The sequence below is a fragment of the Emydura macquarii genome, unplaced genomic scaffold (genome assembly GCF_026122565.2).
Source record: "Emydura macquarii macquarii isolate MOO-44397 ecotype Brisbane River unplaced genomic scaffold, CSIRO-AGI_Emac_v2 contig_2246, whole genome shotgun sequence".
Taxonomy (NCBI): domain Eukaryota; kingdom Metazoa; phylum Chordata; order Testudines; family Chelidae; genus Emydura; species Emydura macquarii.
This window is the reverse complement of record NW_027132383.1, coordinates 1,781,093-1,796,666: the sequence shown is the minus strand read 5'-3', so window position 1 is coordinate 1,796,666 and position 15,574 is coordinate 1,781,093. Positions and strand designations below refer to the sequence as shown.

The 15,574-nt window shown below is 46.7% G+C and overlaps 1 protein-coding gene across 1 annotated transcript in view; it reads left to right on the top strand.

Annotated features, from left to right (window-relative positions):
• The first annotated feature begins 1,701 nt into the window (after positions 1-1,701).
• PPP1R16A (protein phosphatase 1 regulatory subunit 16A) overlaps positions 1,702-15,574 on the top strand; it is a 65,435-nt gene continuing 51,562 nt past the window's right edge. Inside the window, exon 1 of the mRNA XM_067560108.1 lies at positions 1,702-1,819. The gene's annotated coding sequence lies outside the window, so the exon portion shown is untranslated. The remainder of the gene's footprint in view (positions 1,820-15,574) is intronic.

The following is a 15,574-nucleotide window of genomic DNA, read 5'->3' as shown; positions in this document are numbered from 1 at the left end:
AGGAGAATAATCACATCCCTCCATTTGCTGGCAAGGCTCCTACTAATGCAGCCCAATATGCCATTAGCCTTCTTGGCAGTAAGGACACATTGCTGACTGAACAGGATTGGAATGGTTCTGTCATTACAAGAAGTAATTGTCACTGTTCACACATTCTCACCTTCTCATCAACGGTTGTGAATTGGCCTCATCTACTCTAACTGAAGGGACTTTGGGATGATATAGCTGAGGTTAGTCCTGCTTTGAGCAGGGGGTTGGACTAGATGACCTCCTGAGGTCCCTTCCAACTCTAATATTCTATGATTCTATGATTCTATGACTTTGTTAGCACTTGCCCTCCCTACTGTTATGTTTCTTACCCTTGGATGTATATATATGTACCTCTTATCTGTGATTTCCACTTCATGCATCTGACGCAGTGGGCTGCAGCCCACGAAAGCTTATGCCCGCAGAAATCTGTTAGTCTTTAAGGTGCTACAGGCCGCTTGTTTTTTTTAGTAGAGAGTAAGAAACCCAATGAAATGTTAAAAGAATTCAGCCAGGTATCAAAGGGGTGGAAACATACCATAGTTTGTAAATAGGATTTTTCTTGTTTTTATTTTACTGAAGTAGCAACAATTAACCTACCCCATCAATGCAACACAAAGAAAGAACTAGAAACGCTCTTACAGGGTAGGAAAATCACCGCTCCAGGCCAGACTGAAGACACAGATACAGACTGTGGAAATGTGGAAAGATAACACTGCACTGAGAGGAGCCAAGCTCTTGGTGTGTTTCAGTGACTGACGGGGGTCAGGGCAGGGAGAGGATCTTGTGTTGGGAAGGGGGAAATTGGGTGACTCTGGCTAAGAGGATGCAGACCAGTTAAAAGGCAGGTGTCTGGTAAAGAGTAATTGGACTAGTTCCAATCTCTCTTACGTGAGGCAAACACCCCTGACTTCAGTGCAGTGACGTCCATGGATGGCAGGTCAGGCCCTGTCATGGTGTGAGCCCTGCTCTCCATGCTAAGGGCTCCCATTGGAATCACTTGGAGCAGGATCGGGCCCTGGGGAGAAGTGTAAATGTGGGGGGAGGGGCAGAGACATCCGTCAATAGCATCGACTTCGCTCTGCACAGGCAGGCGGCGTTCGCCTGACCCGGTGGTAGGGAGCGCCCGACCCAGGTGGCCTGGAAAGCCCAGCTGGGCCTCCATGAAGGCAGGGCAGCCTGGGACCCTGGACGCAGGGGGCAGGACTCTGAGCTGGGTGGATCACACAGGTCGAGTCACGGCGGTGAAGGAGACGGGGACCTGGGCCGGGCCAGGCCTGGCCGGAGGGGGGGAGACCCCAGGTCCCACGGTGGGGAGGGGGACCCCGGCCAGGCCTGGGGGGGAAGGGAGACCCCAGGTCCCACGGTGGGGAGGGGGACCCCGGCCAGGCCTGGGGGGGAGGGGAGACCCCAGGTCCCACGGTGGGGAGGGGGACCCCGGCCAGGCCTTGGGGGGGAGGAGCCAGGTCCTGACCAGGCCCCAATGGGGGACATGGGAGGAACCAGAGTCATGACATCACTGAGGGGCTCCCCCAGCCCCGCCCCTCCTGGCCCCACATGCCCCGCCCCCTCCCAGCCTGCACTGGGCCGCGCCGCGCTCCCGTGGCCCCTCCCCCGTTGCCTCGCCCACCCTCGACATGGCGCCGCAGGCGGCCCCGAGAGCCGCCCACTTCTGGCGGGAGCTCCGCCCACAGCGGAAGTGTAGGCGGTTGCTATGGCGAGCGAGGCGCTGTGATGACCCGCCCCTAGCCGGGGAGAGAGCGGCCCGGCGGCTCCGTCCTGCCGACGGCGGGTGGGTGAGCGATCGGCCCCGTGACGGGGGAGGGGGCTGCTGATGAGGTGGGGGAGGGGTCCAGTGACGGGGGAGGGGGCTGCTGATGGGGGGGGTCCTGTGACGGGGGAGGGGGCTGCTGATGAGGTGGGGGAGGGGTCCTGTGACGGGGGGAGGGGGCTGCTGATGGGGGTCCTGTGGCGGGGGGAGGGGGCTGCTGATGAGGGGTCCTGTGACGGGGGAGGGGGCAAGGGGTTCTGTGATGTAGCGGGAAGTGGGGCTGTGGAGGGGGCCGAGGGTCCTGTGACGGGGCTATGGAGGGGGTGGGGGGAGCCATGGCGAGGACAGGGGTACAATGGCAGGGGGAGGGGGCGCCATTACCAGAGTTTTCAAGTGACCCTTCAAACGCTGGCAGTTCCCTCACTTCACTGGGTGCTGAGGTCTCTGCCTGACGCTTCGGGGCGGGAGGGAGCCCAGAGAATAATATCTACTGAAAATGTGGCAGCTCTTTCTTTTCCATAACTCAGGCACAGTTCATTGTGCTGACCAGAGCGGGGGGCTCTGAAGGCCTGTTCCCTCCCTGCCCCATTGCCGATGCTTCAGTGGAAGGTAGGAATTGCCAGACCGGATTGGATCAGATCGCTGGCCCGTATAGCCCAGTGTCTTCTCTCTGAAAATGGCCAGCACCAGATGCTACAGAGGAAGTTTCAAGATGCCCCGGAGTAAGCAGATATGGGTTAATCTGCTGCTTGTGAAGGTTTTATCCAAATCACTAATAGTTAGAGATTAGTTTAAGTCCTGAAGAAGGAGATTGAATATACTTTCCAAAATACTTGTTAACGAGAATATCCAGGGTTATAGTATTTAACACTATCGATAAATGTCCAGTCTTTTTTTAACCTTGTGAAGTTCTTGGCTTCAGTGACATCATTTCACAATGAGTTCCAGAGTCTAGTTACATGTTGTGTATAAAAATATTTCCTTCGTCAGTTAGAATTTGCCACCTTTTAACTTAATTGAATGTCCCCTGTTCTTGTGTTAGAAGATAGGAAGAATAGAGTTCTTGATCTGTCTTCTCTAGGCCATTCATTAGTTTGTATACTTTTATCATGTCCTTATTTGCCTGGGTTGAGGATCCATGGAAACCTGGCTGGCTTAGTCTCTCTCCTATTGCTTCTCCTCCTCTTCTAGTATCTGTCTTCTCAGGGCAGGAACTGTATCTTTCTCTATTTTTTGAACCAGGACAGTTGTGTTGTTGGTGCTTAACAATTAGTGACTAACAGCTTGATGTACACAATCTAAATTTGCATAGTACAAAGTATGTCATGTTTATATGGCATGTGAGAGGATAGATTTTTCCCTTGGTGTAAAGCAATACTAAGGGCTTGTCTACACACACTTTTTTTTGTACTGGTAGAGTTAAAACAATTCAGCCTCCTAGGGTGGATGCAATTATGCTAGCATAAATGTAAATTACAGACATACTGCAAGCTATGGTGATATAAACTCCTCTATGCCGGTATGCCCCTAGTGTCCATGCTTGGGGGTTGCACAGTTAATTAAATTGGTACAAAACCCCAATGCTACTGCTTTCCCTCCAGTCCTGTGCATACTGCTCCTGCTGATCCTATTAATTAGTTGATGTCTGGAAGCTCATTTGAGGATGGAAAAAGCAATGTAAGTGCTAAGTACTAGTAAGTATTATGATGCTAATAGGATTCACGTGCATGTATCAGGAGACCAGCTCCCTTCTCCTGGGTGTAATACAGCCCTGAAATAGGTGGCTCTCCAGGAAATGTGTTAATGAACGACAATGTAGACTACAAAACTCTAAAACCAGTTGAGTTCATAAAACTGGATCTGTGTAGCATTTGTCCTAATTCTGGGGAACAGCAAAATAATCCCTGAATTTTCATCCTTAGCTGCTCTCCATGTTGTTCTGCTCTGGAGGCTGTTTATTAATTTTTCTAGCCCATATTGCCATGGCAATGAGCTTGTGGTAAGTACTTTGCGAAATCAGTAAACTAGTTCCTCTCAGTGCATGACAAGTTGGGTCTATGGCCAGTGAGGGTTATGGGCTGGACTATAGTTACTATCACCTTGATGGCATCCAAATTGCAGCGCAAAAGGTTGTGTTAACCTAAGTAACTGGATTACTTCTGTCTTAAATTCCACAGAGATTTTTAGGAGGATTTTACAGCTATGAATTTCTTCCTCGCTCTGAAATTTCCAGCTCTTTGCCAGAGAGTTTCTGAGAAATTTGTGACAAGATATATTAGAATTGTCATTCCCTGGGCTTTGAACTTTAAAAGCCTGGGCTGCCTGTCTCTCTTTGTTTCTCATTAAAGAATGCTTTACTTCAATTGAGGAATGTTATCTTGTGCATAAAGCTAGAGGACTTGGAGTCAGAGTTGAGTTCTCATAGAGTCATAGGCTTTAAAGTCAGAAGGGACCATCATGATCGTCTATTGCATGCACATTGCAGGCCACTGAACTTCAGCCACCTACTCCTGAAATAGACCCTAACCTCTGGCAGAGTTACTGAAGTCCTCAAATCATGATCTGAAGACTTCAAGTTACAGAGAATCCACCATTTACACTAGTCTAAACCTGCAGGTGACCTGTGCCCCATTCTGCAGAGGAAGGCAAAAAAAACCAGGGTCTCTGCCAATCTGACCTGGGGGGAAATTCCTTTCAGATCCCAAATATGGAAGTCAGTTAGACTCTGAGCATGTGGGCAAGATCCACTAGCCAAACACCTGGGAAAGAATTCTGTATAGTAACTCAGAGCCTTCCCCATCTATTGTCCCATCATGGACGATTGGGGATATTTGCTGCTAGCAAGCGCAGGTCAGCTGGATGCCTTTGTAGCCAGGCCTGTCATACTATCCGCTCTGTAATCTTATCAAGTTCAGTCTTTAAGCCAGTTAGGGTCTATTCCTGACTCCGCAACATACTGCTTCTGGGATCTTGGTCAAGTCCTTTGACTTCTCCATGTTTGTGTCCTCTTCTGTAAAATACCTGCCTCCCAGGCATGTTGTGCAGATGAATATTTGGAAAGCAATTGGGGGTAACGTTCTATATAATTAGTGTGCAGTTTGGGTTTGTTAGGATGGCTCAATGTGGGCGGCTGTTATTCCAGTGTTCATCTAGTCAGCATTGAGGCAGTTGCAGAGCATGATGTACTTGTTGCACAATGATATTCACAGAAGGCAACAGTACAAGGGTGTTAGATTTCAGTCAATCATGGGGAGTTACGACATGTAGGACCAAATTCTGCTTCCCCTACTCAGTGCAGGGTGACAAAGGGTGAGAGTGGGGAACAGAGGAGAAATGAGCGTACAGTGTGCCAAGCTTGCTGAAAGTCCAGTGTGATGTATGGGCTGCATATGTAGAGGCATCAAGTCATGGAGTATGGAGGTAACTATCCCTTTCTCAGGAGCTCTGGTGTGACCAGACCTCGAGTATTTAATTCAGTGTGGGAACCATGTTACCAAAACGACACTGATAAATTAGAGGGAGTTCAGGGGAGAGCAACAAAAATGATGATAAACTGCAAGGTTAGACTTAGAAGGAGGAATAAGTAAATGAACCATGTATCTGAAGGGAGCAATTATTCAGAGTGTTCCTGGGGGGTTGGGGTTGAGGGGGGGGGAGAGTAGTAGTGATAGAGAGGAAGGAAACAAGAGGACATTTAACTTCCCAATCATCAGACCTGTGCATCTCAGTGGGGTCTTAGCTCCAAACCCTACAGCTCTGTGAAGCCTTGCTAACAGCCCTCCTGACCCAGGACTCTGCTGATCTGTTGTCTCAGGGCAGCTGCATTCTGCTCCATTTCATGCATATTAGACACCACCCTCAAAAGCCAGACAAGCTGTTGTTTGTGTTCCTCAGCTGAGTAAATTTGGGAAGCCTCTTTGTAGAAAGACCTCTCTGCCTGCCTGTGAGATGTGTGGTGGCACATTTAACAATGATAATAACCTGCAGTTCCCATTCAACCAAAGTCATTATCTAAGAAGTGCCCCTAAATAAATCTGCCTTTAGCCACGTTTTTCCAACCTGAGTGCCAAAAACGAGGCGTCTAACTAGAATGTTCTGATTTTCAAAAGTGCTGAGCAGCCACACAGCAGAAACTTAAAGGGGAGCGGCAGGAGCTCAGCACTCCCGGAGGACCTGACTCTAGGTCCCTACATTTGAAAACTGTGCTATTATGCACTCCATCTGTAAATCTTAAATAGCCACTGGTTTCTTTTCTAATTGCTGCCTCAGTCTTCTTTCTCTTGCCAGGGTGGCCAGGCTAGCTAACCATCCTGATGCAGCCAAGCATGACGGTCAGCTATCATGCAGCATGCTCGCTTGTGCTAAATGTAAATATTTCATATTATGAACAGTCCCTCCATGCTCTGGCCTAGTTTTTGGTTGAGTGCCTTTTGTTTCCAGGTTAGGATGGAGTTCCTGGTGTCTGGGCTGCCATTTCTTAGTGGATTTCTCTCCTCACTTCTCTGCCTTTAACTTTGTTTTGTTTGTCCACTGAACTGGAATGTGATGTTGAGTGACTCCCTGAAGTTCCAAGCCTAATGTGCCATGGCATGATTTCTGTCAGTCTCTCTCACAAACAACCCCCAAAACCCAAGCAACCTGTGCCACAGCAACTTTTCATGAAAAAAGGCATTACACAAAAAGACGAACTTTCAGAGCTGGACAGAGAAAGGCATCAGCATGGAGTAAAATATTCATCAGGCATCTTCTTTACACTTCAAGCAGGGGAAAGTCCAAAGGAATAGCAGTGTAGTTCTCCTTAACCTTGTTCTCCAGTTGTCGGCCTGCATTTGTCCTGGCTGCCTGATTGCTTTTGCCCAGCTGGAATGAGGTCCTCAGCCTTTCAGGGCTCAGTGCACAAAGGGAAGCACTAGTGTCAGCCGTGCAGAGACCTTGCATGAAGTCACAGAAATAAGAGCTGGAAAGGGTTATTGGTTCCCTGTAGTTCATACCTCTTTCTTTGTGGGGACTGATTTCAAAAATACATTCGCTAATGCCTTGCCCAGGTCACTTTCAGCAGACTCCATCTCTTCCCTTAGGTCGGGAGACTGTTCTACAGTCTCGAGCCTTCACTGTCAGGCAGGGTGGATTGATTTAAAGCAAGGCAATTTAAATCCCCAAGTGGAAAGCCTTGCTTTCAATCAGATACTCAGACCTCAGTGGTTCAGGAACCAAATTAGAGATCAGCGTTACCCAAAAGAGCCACAGTAGTTCATTGTTTCATTTACTATTATTCTCACAGCAAGATGACTGACCAAGTATTATTACTTTATCAGTTACAGTTGGTTAATAACATAGTAAAAGCATCCTCATTGGTTAATAACTTAGACTGGTTAATAATTAAATCACACTGTTTTAATATCATGTGCTGCAAAGAGCCACAGGAGACACATTAAAGAACCACCTCTGGCTCGCGAGCCTCAGTCTGAGTATCACTGGTCGAAATCATCCGAGACAGAGGGGCTATATCCTTCCAGCCTCTTTTTGAAAACCTCCAGTAAAGAAGCTTCTGCGACTTCCCTGGGCAGTTTGTTCCATTGTCCTATTGTTCTTACAGTTAGGAAGTTTTTCCTGAGATTTAATCTAAATCTGTTCTACTGTAGTTTGTACCCATTGCCGCTTGTCCTGCTCTCTGTGGCAAGAGAGAACAATTTTTTTCCATCTTTTTTTATGGCAGTCTTTCAAGTATTTGAAGACAGCTATCATGTCCCACCTTAATCTTCTCTTTTCAAAACTAAACATACCCAGTTCCTTCAGATTTTGCTTATATGGCTTGCACTCCAGCCCTTTGATCATCTTTGTCGCTCACCTCTGGATCCTTTCCCGTTTCTCCACATCCTTTCTATATGGCGGTGACCAACACTGGACACAGTATTCCAGCTGAGGCCTAATCAGTACTGCTCTGCTTGGTGCTATCACCTCCCGTGACTTGCATGCTATGCCTCTGTTAATGCAACCCAAAATTGCCTTCCCCCTCTTCATTTCCCCCCCCCCCCCAGCATCGCATTGCTGACTCGTGGTGGATCACAGCCTCAACTTAACTCCCAGATCCTTCTCAGCTGTGCTGCCGCCAAGCCAGTTGTCTCCCATTCTGTATTTGTGCATTTGGTTTTTCTTCCCAAAGTAGAACACCTTACATTTGTCTTTGCTGAATTTCATTTTGTTGTCAATAGCCCAGTTCTCCAATTTATCAAGATCCCTTCAAATGTTAACTCTTTCCTCCAGAGTATTTGCAGCCCCCCCCCGCCCCGCAGCTTTGTGTCATCTGCAGATTTGATCAGTATGCTCCCTATTCCTTCATCCAGGTCATTACTAAAGATGTTAAATAACACCGGGCCCAGAACAGTTCTCTGTGGAACCCCAATGTGTTGATATTTTTCTGGCAGCAAGGTGCCCATCACCAGCTATCCAGGGACCGTGTCATCAGTGCTATGGGAATTGAAGTGTTCTGAGGAAACAGAGCCTCAAAAATACTTACGCTTTTACTTAGTACAAAGTACAACTAAAATGTTGTTTGCAAAGGAGCTGTATTGGTGGGAATTGTGGTAAGGTATCTTTCCCTAGAAATTACAAAAGTGGAAGCATCTCCTTTGCCAAGCGGATTTCTTTGCTGCCCATGTACTGATGTGGCCGGTGACTCTTGTTTCCAAGCTTTCTAAACTACTGAATACTCATCTACTGCAGTTTGGATCTGGGGAGACATGCCTCGTACATATGTTTCCCCACAACTATTTGGAGATTTGGTGATGGCCAGATGGTATGCAGTATGATAGTGGAGGACAGGTTTTTGCATACTGTAGGGCTGGTTTCAGATCACTTTTCCTTCAGAACCCTGATTAAACCTTGTAACAGTGTCCAACCTACCCAAGACTCTGATGCTTTAACACAGGCAGCTGATCATAAATGTCCCAGGCTCAAAATCAGTGATGAAAAGTGATTCCTCATGGGATCTTCTCAGCCAGCCACATGACAGGTCCAAGTCCACACCCCAGACTGACTGCTGGCTACAGATCTGCCACTGTAGCAGTGATACTCTAAGGAGCAGTTTTTACTGTTGTTTGATGTAGACGTTTCAGAAACTATTTTAGCTTTCCAAGGCTAATTCTAGAAAGTATGACCTGGAGTCCATGCAGAGGAACGAAAACAGAGTTAGATGTTCTTAATCCTTTTGGTTTTGTCAGTGTGGGAGCAGTTAGATCCCTAACAGACAGTAGGTCTTGAAGGCCATAGATGAATTAACTTAGATTTTTTTTGTCACTGGCGGGTTGGAGCAAGTGTGGGTTATTGTTTGTAGCCTTCTTGGGAATAATGTATTTTTTGTGTTGTCATTTGGGTAAGGAAAGTATGTTTAACAAGCCCGTGGGCTACTCTCTGGGGCTTGACAAATTCATTTGTTTGTACATCTCAGATCTGATGAATCTGCCTGCCATGAGAGGGAGATCTTCCCAAACTTATTCTTGGGATACGTTAAGATCTCACACGAGCAGTGGGGTCTCTCACAAAGGGGATGATCAGTTGGTATTTGTACCTCCCTAGTGTCACTAAAGCCTTGGGTTGGAATAATCATAAGAAATTATGGGATTTATTTGAACATTAATAGTTTAGCAGTTGGTGTTTGTAAATTAATGGCCAGAATCACATTTTGTTGAAGGCTGGAGGCTGTATAATAGCCAAAGACTCATCAAGGTGATTCAGCTGTCCACAGGGCAGGTTTGTATTAGTCTGTGGCTTGCGCCTAATGCAGACTCTGTAGTAATGTTTTATGAGGTCTTATACAAATGTTTTCTGCGTAAGTATTTCGCACTATGAAACCTCTTTACTACTAATACGGAGAAGCAGAAGCAAGGAAGAAAGGAACTTTGAAAAGCTGTGCAGTATCTAAGGGAAAGAGGAACAGACCATACAGGGTTAATGCTACCAGGATGGGGAGAGGCTCTTGGGGGCAAATCTTGCCTCCCCACTTTGCTGGTGCAATGGGGCCTATACTAGCAGTACTACTGCAGTACTTCTGCTGAGAGAGGGGTGTGGCATTGCCACTGAGTCTCCCTGTGTGCTGTCGAGGGGGGGTAGGGTGGGGGCAGCAGCCATTACTTTGGCGCGTGCACACACACACACACACACACAGTACAGCACACGGGCTGCTGTAATTTCTCTGCAGTGGACTGGTTTCCTACAGCTGCTGCAACAGCCACGATGCAGAGGAGCAGTCTGTCTCCCTTCTTATGGAAATGGATCGAGGCCTATGGCAGCAGAAGGAGGTTGACTACCTCAAAACTAACCTTCCAGCAACTCTTCTGTACTGCCTAAACTGTCCAGTGCTAGCTGGCTTTTGGTGAGGACTCGGGCGAGAGTGGTGGTGACATTTATTCTTGTTGAAACCCTTCATGTAACTATCTAAGGCCCAAATGACAATGATTCGCTGCCGAACCAGATGGCTGGAGAGACAGACCAGCGGAATCACCTGGCTACCTTGTAAGCTAGGGTTCCGCTTGTCCTTCAGTGAGATTCCCCCATGCACAGGACCCTTTAATGTTGCCTTGTTCCACCATGGCAAGGAGAAGCATCCCAACCAGAAAGGTCCTCAGTGAGGATTTCTGTTCCGCTCCTTTGAGGCCTTGCATTATGCTGAGCTTCTTTGACCTGATAGGACAAAAAGTGAGTCACATTGGAACCCATCGCCACCATTCGTGCTTAAGACCTGTAGGGCAGCTCATGGCATTCCCCCTCACTTAGCCTAGTGCACCGTTTCTGCTGTGCTCCTGTTCCCTGTGTGAGGCATTTAGCCTGAAAAATCTAAGCTGGCTCTCTTCTGCTTCCCCCAAATCTCTTGTTTTCCACTGACATCAGTTAAACCCTAATCCCACCCGGAGTGGTTTTGAATCTGGTTTTACTCTCTTGGTGCACAGACACATCTTTCTAGCTGCTCATACCTTGTTCATTGTTGGAGGTGTGGTGTTCCTGCCCCTCCTGCAGACCGGAACCAAACTTTGACTTCTGCCTAAAATTGAATGCTGATACTGGCAGTTGCTGCTACTTTTCTTCTGCTGCATATTTACCAGGTGTTAGGCCCTGTGGTGGTTTCCTGACCTGGGTACGGGCAGAGCTATGTTGCTGTCTGGAGTGTCAAGAGGAAGAGCTGACCTCAAGAGTGAAAATTTGGGGAAATTTCTGATATGGTCTGTGGAACCCCTCAAGTTTGCAAACTCCCTCCTCCCCCAATCCCTCAGCCTGGTGCTGAATGCTTGAAGCTCTTGCTGTTGTGAAACAGTTAGCTGAAAGCACTGATGAGGTCTGCACTTTTCAGCAACCACCGGTATAGCTCAACTATTCAGGCATTCGCATTTGCTAGCTGGAGCCGAGCAATTCCTAATCTGTTGTCAAATGCAAGGCAGCGGTGGTTTTCAACCTTGTCTTGTTTGTGGATCCCTAACAAATTTAGAATGGAGGTGCAGACCCCTTTGGAAATCTTAGACATAATCTGCGGAGTCTCAGGGGTCTGTGGACTACAGTTTGAAAACTACTGCAATGCAGATTCAAGCACAAGGAGAGTCCCAGTCAATTTAGAATAGACTCCACTCCTAAAATTAATACACTGCGCTTCTCATCTGTAGAGCTCAAACCACTCTAGAGAGGTAGGTGAGCAGCATTGCAGATGAGGAGGTTAGGTGGCCAAGGTTACACAGTGAGTCAGTGTTGGAGTTGGAAATGGAAACTAGCTCTTTAAGAAAGAAGGGAGTACAGCAGTTCATGCAATATTGCCTTGTCTGCATTTGCTTTGTGTACACAGTCTTAAAGATAAAGACACTTTGGCCACAAGCTAAATGAATTTGGTCTCAGTCAAATCCCTAGTGGACGTTTACCCTCATAACCACCACTGAAATTGGTACAACTGGCAGTCCGATCTGGATAGAAGTAACTGGTGCTGCTGCCTGCTCCAACAGAAGTGCTGTACGTGCAGCTATGGGGACTCCTGGGTCCAGGGGCTTGAACCCTCAGTAAGAACAGGTAGAAATGCAAGTGTAATATTTAATACCCGGGCTCCAGTGCCACGTGGTGTGGTGTATGAGCTGCTTTGTGCTGACGAAAAGCTAAGTGGTAATAACTCGAGTGTTCTAGGGAATTAAAATATCTCCTACCAAAGCTGGTCAAAAATGTTCTGATGGAACCCTTTTCTGAGCAGGAGGCAGTTGCCCAGGGAGTTGGGCAGCTGGAGGCAAGCTGAAAAATTCTGGTTTTGTTCTCTGGATTTTTTCCTCCTGTGAAAAATGTGTGTGTGTGGGGGGTGTTTGTTTTTTACTTTTGTCCTAATGTAAAATGTTTTTGCTGTATACAGACTAACATGGCTACCTCTCTGGAACTTTTCAGCAGTGATAGAACTGCTATGGAGGAAATCTTGTGTGTTGTTCCTTGTTTTTGCTAACTTTATCCTTACTATTATTTATAGCTGATGCCATAGAGGTGGGTGATGCTTTACAAAACAAAGAAAGGTTCCTCTGGATTCAGAATCTCTGCCCAGAGGAGTTTACAATCTACTTTAAGAGGAGAACAACAGGAGACAGCAAAACAGGGTGTATGAGGGTGAAAACCACACAAGCAGGAAGGAATACCTGTGAGCTGAGGGTGCCACTGTTTTAAGTATATGCAAAGTCATAGTCTGCCATGGCCAATCTATACTCTGAGTCCCCAGTTTAAAAAATTGTCCCAGGGCAGTTAATCTTATTAAAGAGCTGACCAATGGGGATCAGATCTCTTAAACATACAAAATAATCCCATAATCTTGTGTATTTGCCCTTTTACTGGAGAGCAAACCTGCCTATCTTCTCCCTGCCCCCTGCTTCCTCCACTGTGGGTTTTAATGGACACTCAAACTGAGGTGTAGCATTCGGCTGCTGTTATACAGCTGCTGCATTCCATCTCAGAGGTGGCTATATTTCAGTGTTGGGCAAAATAACTTATGTGTATATCATAAAAATCTTTCAGATGCTGCTAAAGGAAGGGTGCTATATGAAATGTCAGATCACTGCATCTGGTTCTGATTTCATGAGTTCCACCAGCATAAATCTGGTGTAACTCTACTGATGTCAGTGAAGTTATTTTGGATTTACATCAGTGGAATTGAGATTAGATTCTGGCACAATTTGTCACTACACAGTGATACACTTGGAGCAACCATTCTAGCCACAGCAATCATATGCTAGAAAAGTCTTTTTAAAAAAGTAGCAAATTATCTTCTATTAGGAACATACATGCTGAATTGCTGTCTTTTCTGTCGTCTGGCGGCCTGGATCAGTGTTGGGGGTGCTGCAGGAAATACGGCAGAGCCCTGGTTTTGTTCTTTAAGTTGTAAGGTGTAATGTGTCTTAATGCAAATTTAAGGTTTTGTCTCTTTAATTTGCATCTACCTAGTGCATTTTACTTGTCAACATATGTCTGCTCTTGGGGCGAAAGGTTTAAATTAAACCTAAAAATGTTTAATGAAGTTCAGAATTGTGGAGAAATTCTTCTTCTTTCTCCCCCACTCACCAGTGAATGTGAGCCTTAAGGACAAACTATGCACATTCCTGTTTGTTTTTTCACAGTGGTTTTGGCTTTCAGAGGGGGTTTATGGGTGTTACAATAATCCTTGTTTGTCGTGCTATATATGGCATTTCTCCCCAGAGCTGTTTTGATTTAGTTCCTCCTGTTTGTGATGGGTGCCACATTTTTCCACTAGTTACACTGTGCACACACGACTCCACCAGTTACTAGATCAGGCAGCTCACTTCAAGAAGCAAACTGAAACTGCTCGGAAACAAATCCCTGTGGCTACAGTATTGTTGCTATCTGTGCTGCTGTGAAGTTCTTGTAACAGAGGTGCTGCTTTCTTCAGCTACTGGTGTATGCTTTTTGGGTCTCTTGCCTAATGGTGCAAATCAGTGGTGTGGCCTCATTTGGAATACAGTGTGCACTGCTAGTCATCCCATCTCCAGAAAGATGTTGCAGAAGAACTAGAGGAAGTTCCGAGAAGGGTGACAATAATGGTCAAGGTCCCGGAAAATCTGTCCTACAAAGAAAGAGTGAAAAGATTGCGATTGTTACCTTGGAAAGGAGATGAATAGGAAGGGACATGATAAAAGTCTATAAAGAATGAGCTAGAGAAAGCAGACCGGGAACTTCTTTTCTCCCTGTCTCATAATACAAGACTAAGGGGGGCTATACAATGAAATGTAAAGGTGGGAAATTCTAGCTGATAAAAATGAAATAGTTTTCCGCACAATGTGTAATTGGACTGTGGATCTCCTTGCCACAGGATGTCAATGAGGCCAAGAATGTAGTAAAATTTAAGAAAGGATTGGACACATGGATATCAAGAGTATACAGAATTGTTTTAATTCATGATAATGAATTTTGGAAGGGAGATAAAACCTGCTTCTTGGCTTAAGCCAACCTTTAACTAATCGAGACCAGAGTGAGACTTAATACAGTGGGCAGATTATCCCACATCTGCTACTGTGGGCTTCTTACACTTTCCTCTGAAGCATCTGGTGCTGGGTGCGATCCGAGATGGGTTACTGGGATAGATGGACCGTGCGTCTGATCCAGTCTGGTGGTTTCTATGGTTCTGTGACTCTTGTTGACTGGCTGAGTACGTGATGTGCAGCCCATGTTCTGCTCTCGCTGCTTATTTGTCCTGAAAGGCTGGTATAAAGGCTATACACTGAAAAAGGGAAAAGTGTGCTGAATATTAGGGACTGCCCCACTGTGTGATTTGAGTTGTGTACAGTGCTCTCCCATAGGAAGTGGTGGATGGGAGAAAAGGTGGTCTTGTGGTTGAAGTAGAAGACTGGAAGTTTGGACACATAGGATCCATTTCCCAGGTCCGCCACAGGCTGGCTGTGACTGTGGACACCTCTCTGTGCCACAGTTTATTCATTGGTAAAATAGGGATGATAATTCTGACTCACCCTGCATTATTAGGTGCATTACTGTGGCACCTAGGAGCCCCAGTCAGGACCAGGCCCCCGTTGTGCTAGGGACTGCACAAACAACAAAAAGACAGTCCCTGCTGCCCCAAGCGGCTAAGAGTGTTTGTACTCTCAGAAGGGCACGGTGTGCATTGGGGTGCTGAGAGAGCAAGGGAGCGGCCCTGCACTGGCCTCAGAGCTACACTTTAGACCTAGTAAGTTTTGTAATAAGAGGCCTCAGCCAAGTCTGGAAACTTCATTTCCTCAGGTAAGTAAATAATCTGTTCCTTGTTGGCAGGGCGTAGTGACCCTTCAAGGTGAAGGAAAGGGTTTGTTTCCATGCTAGGCTGTTCTATAGGAGCTTTCCTGGTGCGGTGGCTACGATTACGGCTTTGAACTGTGGAACATTCTTAAAATGAAGTCTGAGACAATGAAATCACGTGCTTGGGAGATGGAGTGGCCGTGGCTCTGTGGCTCATCTCGGTGGGTCAGTCTCTGTAATCGGCTAACCCAGTGCAACTCTGTTCCTAGAGGAAGCTGTTATTTTCTTCCTCTTGGTGCCCTGAATGCCAGCACCTACTATTGCAGAGGAGGCTGTGAGTTCCCAGCCCTGGCAGGTCTGTCGGAATGCCGCTGGCAGGAAGGTGTGCTCTGAAAGGTTGGCTGGTGCGGGCAGCTTCAGTGAGGGAGAAAGAAGCTTTCAGTTGCTGCTGGCAAAGCCCTAGGTAATTTGCTTAAACATTGATTGTAGGTTAATCCTGGATTAACAGAGGGCAAAAACAGCATCGGGTGG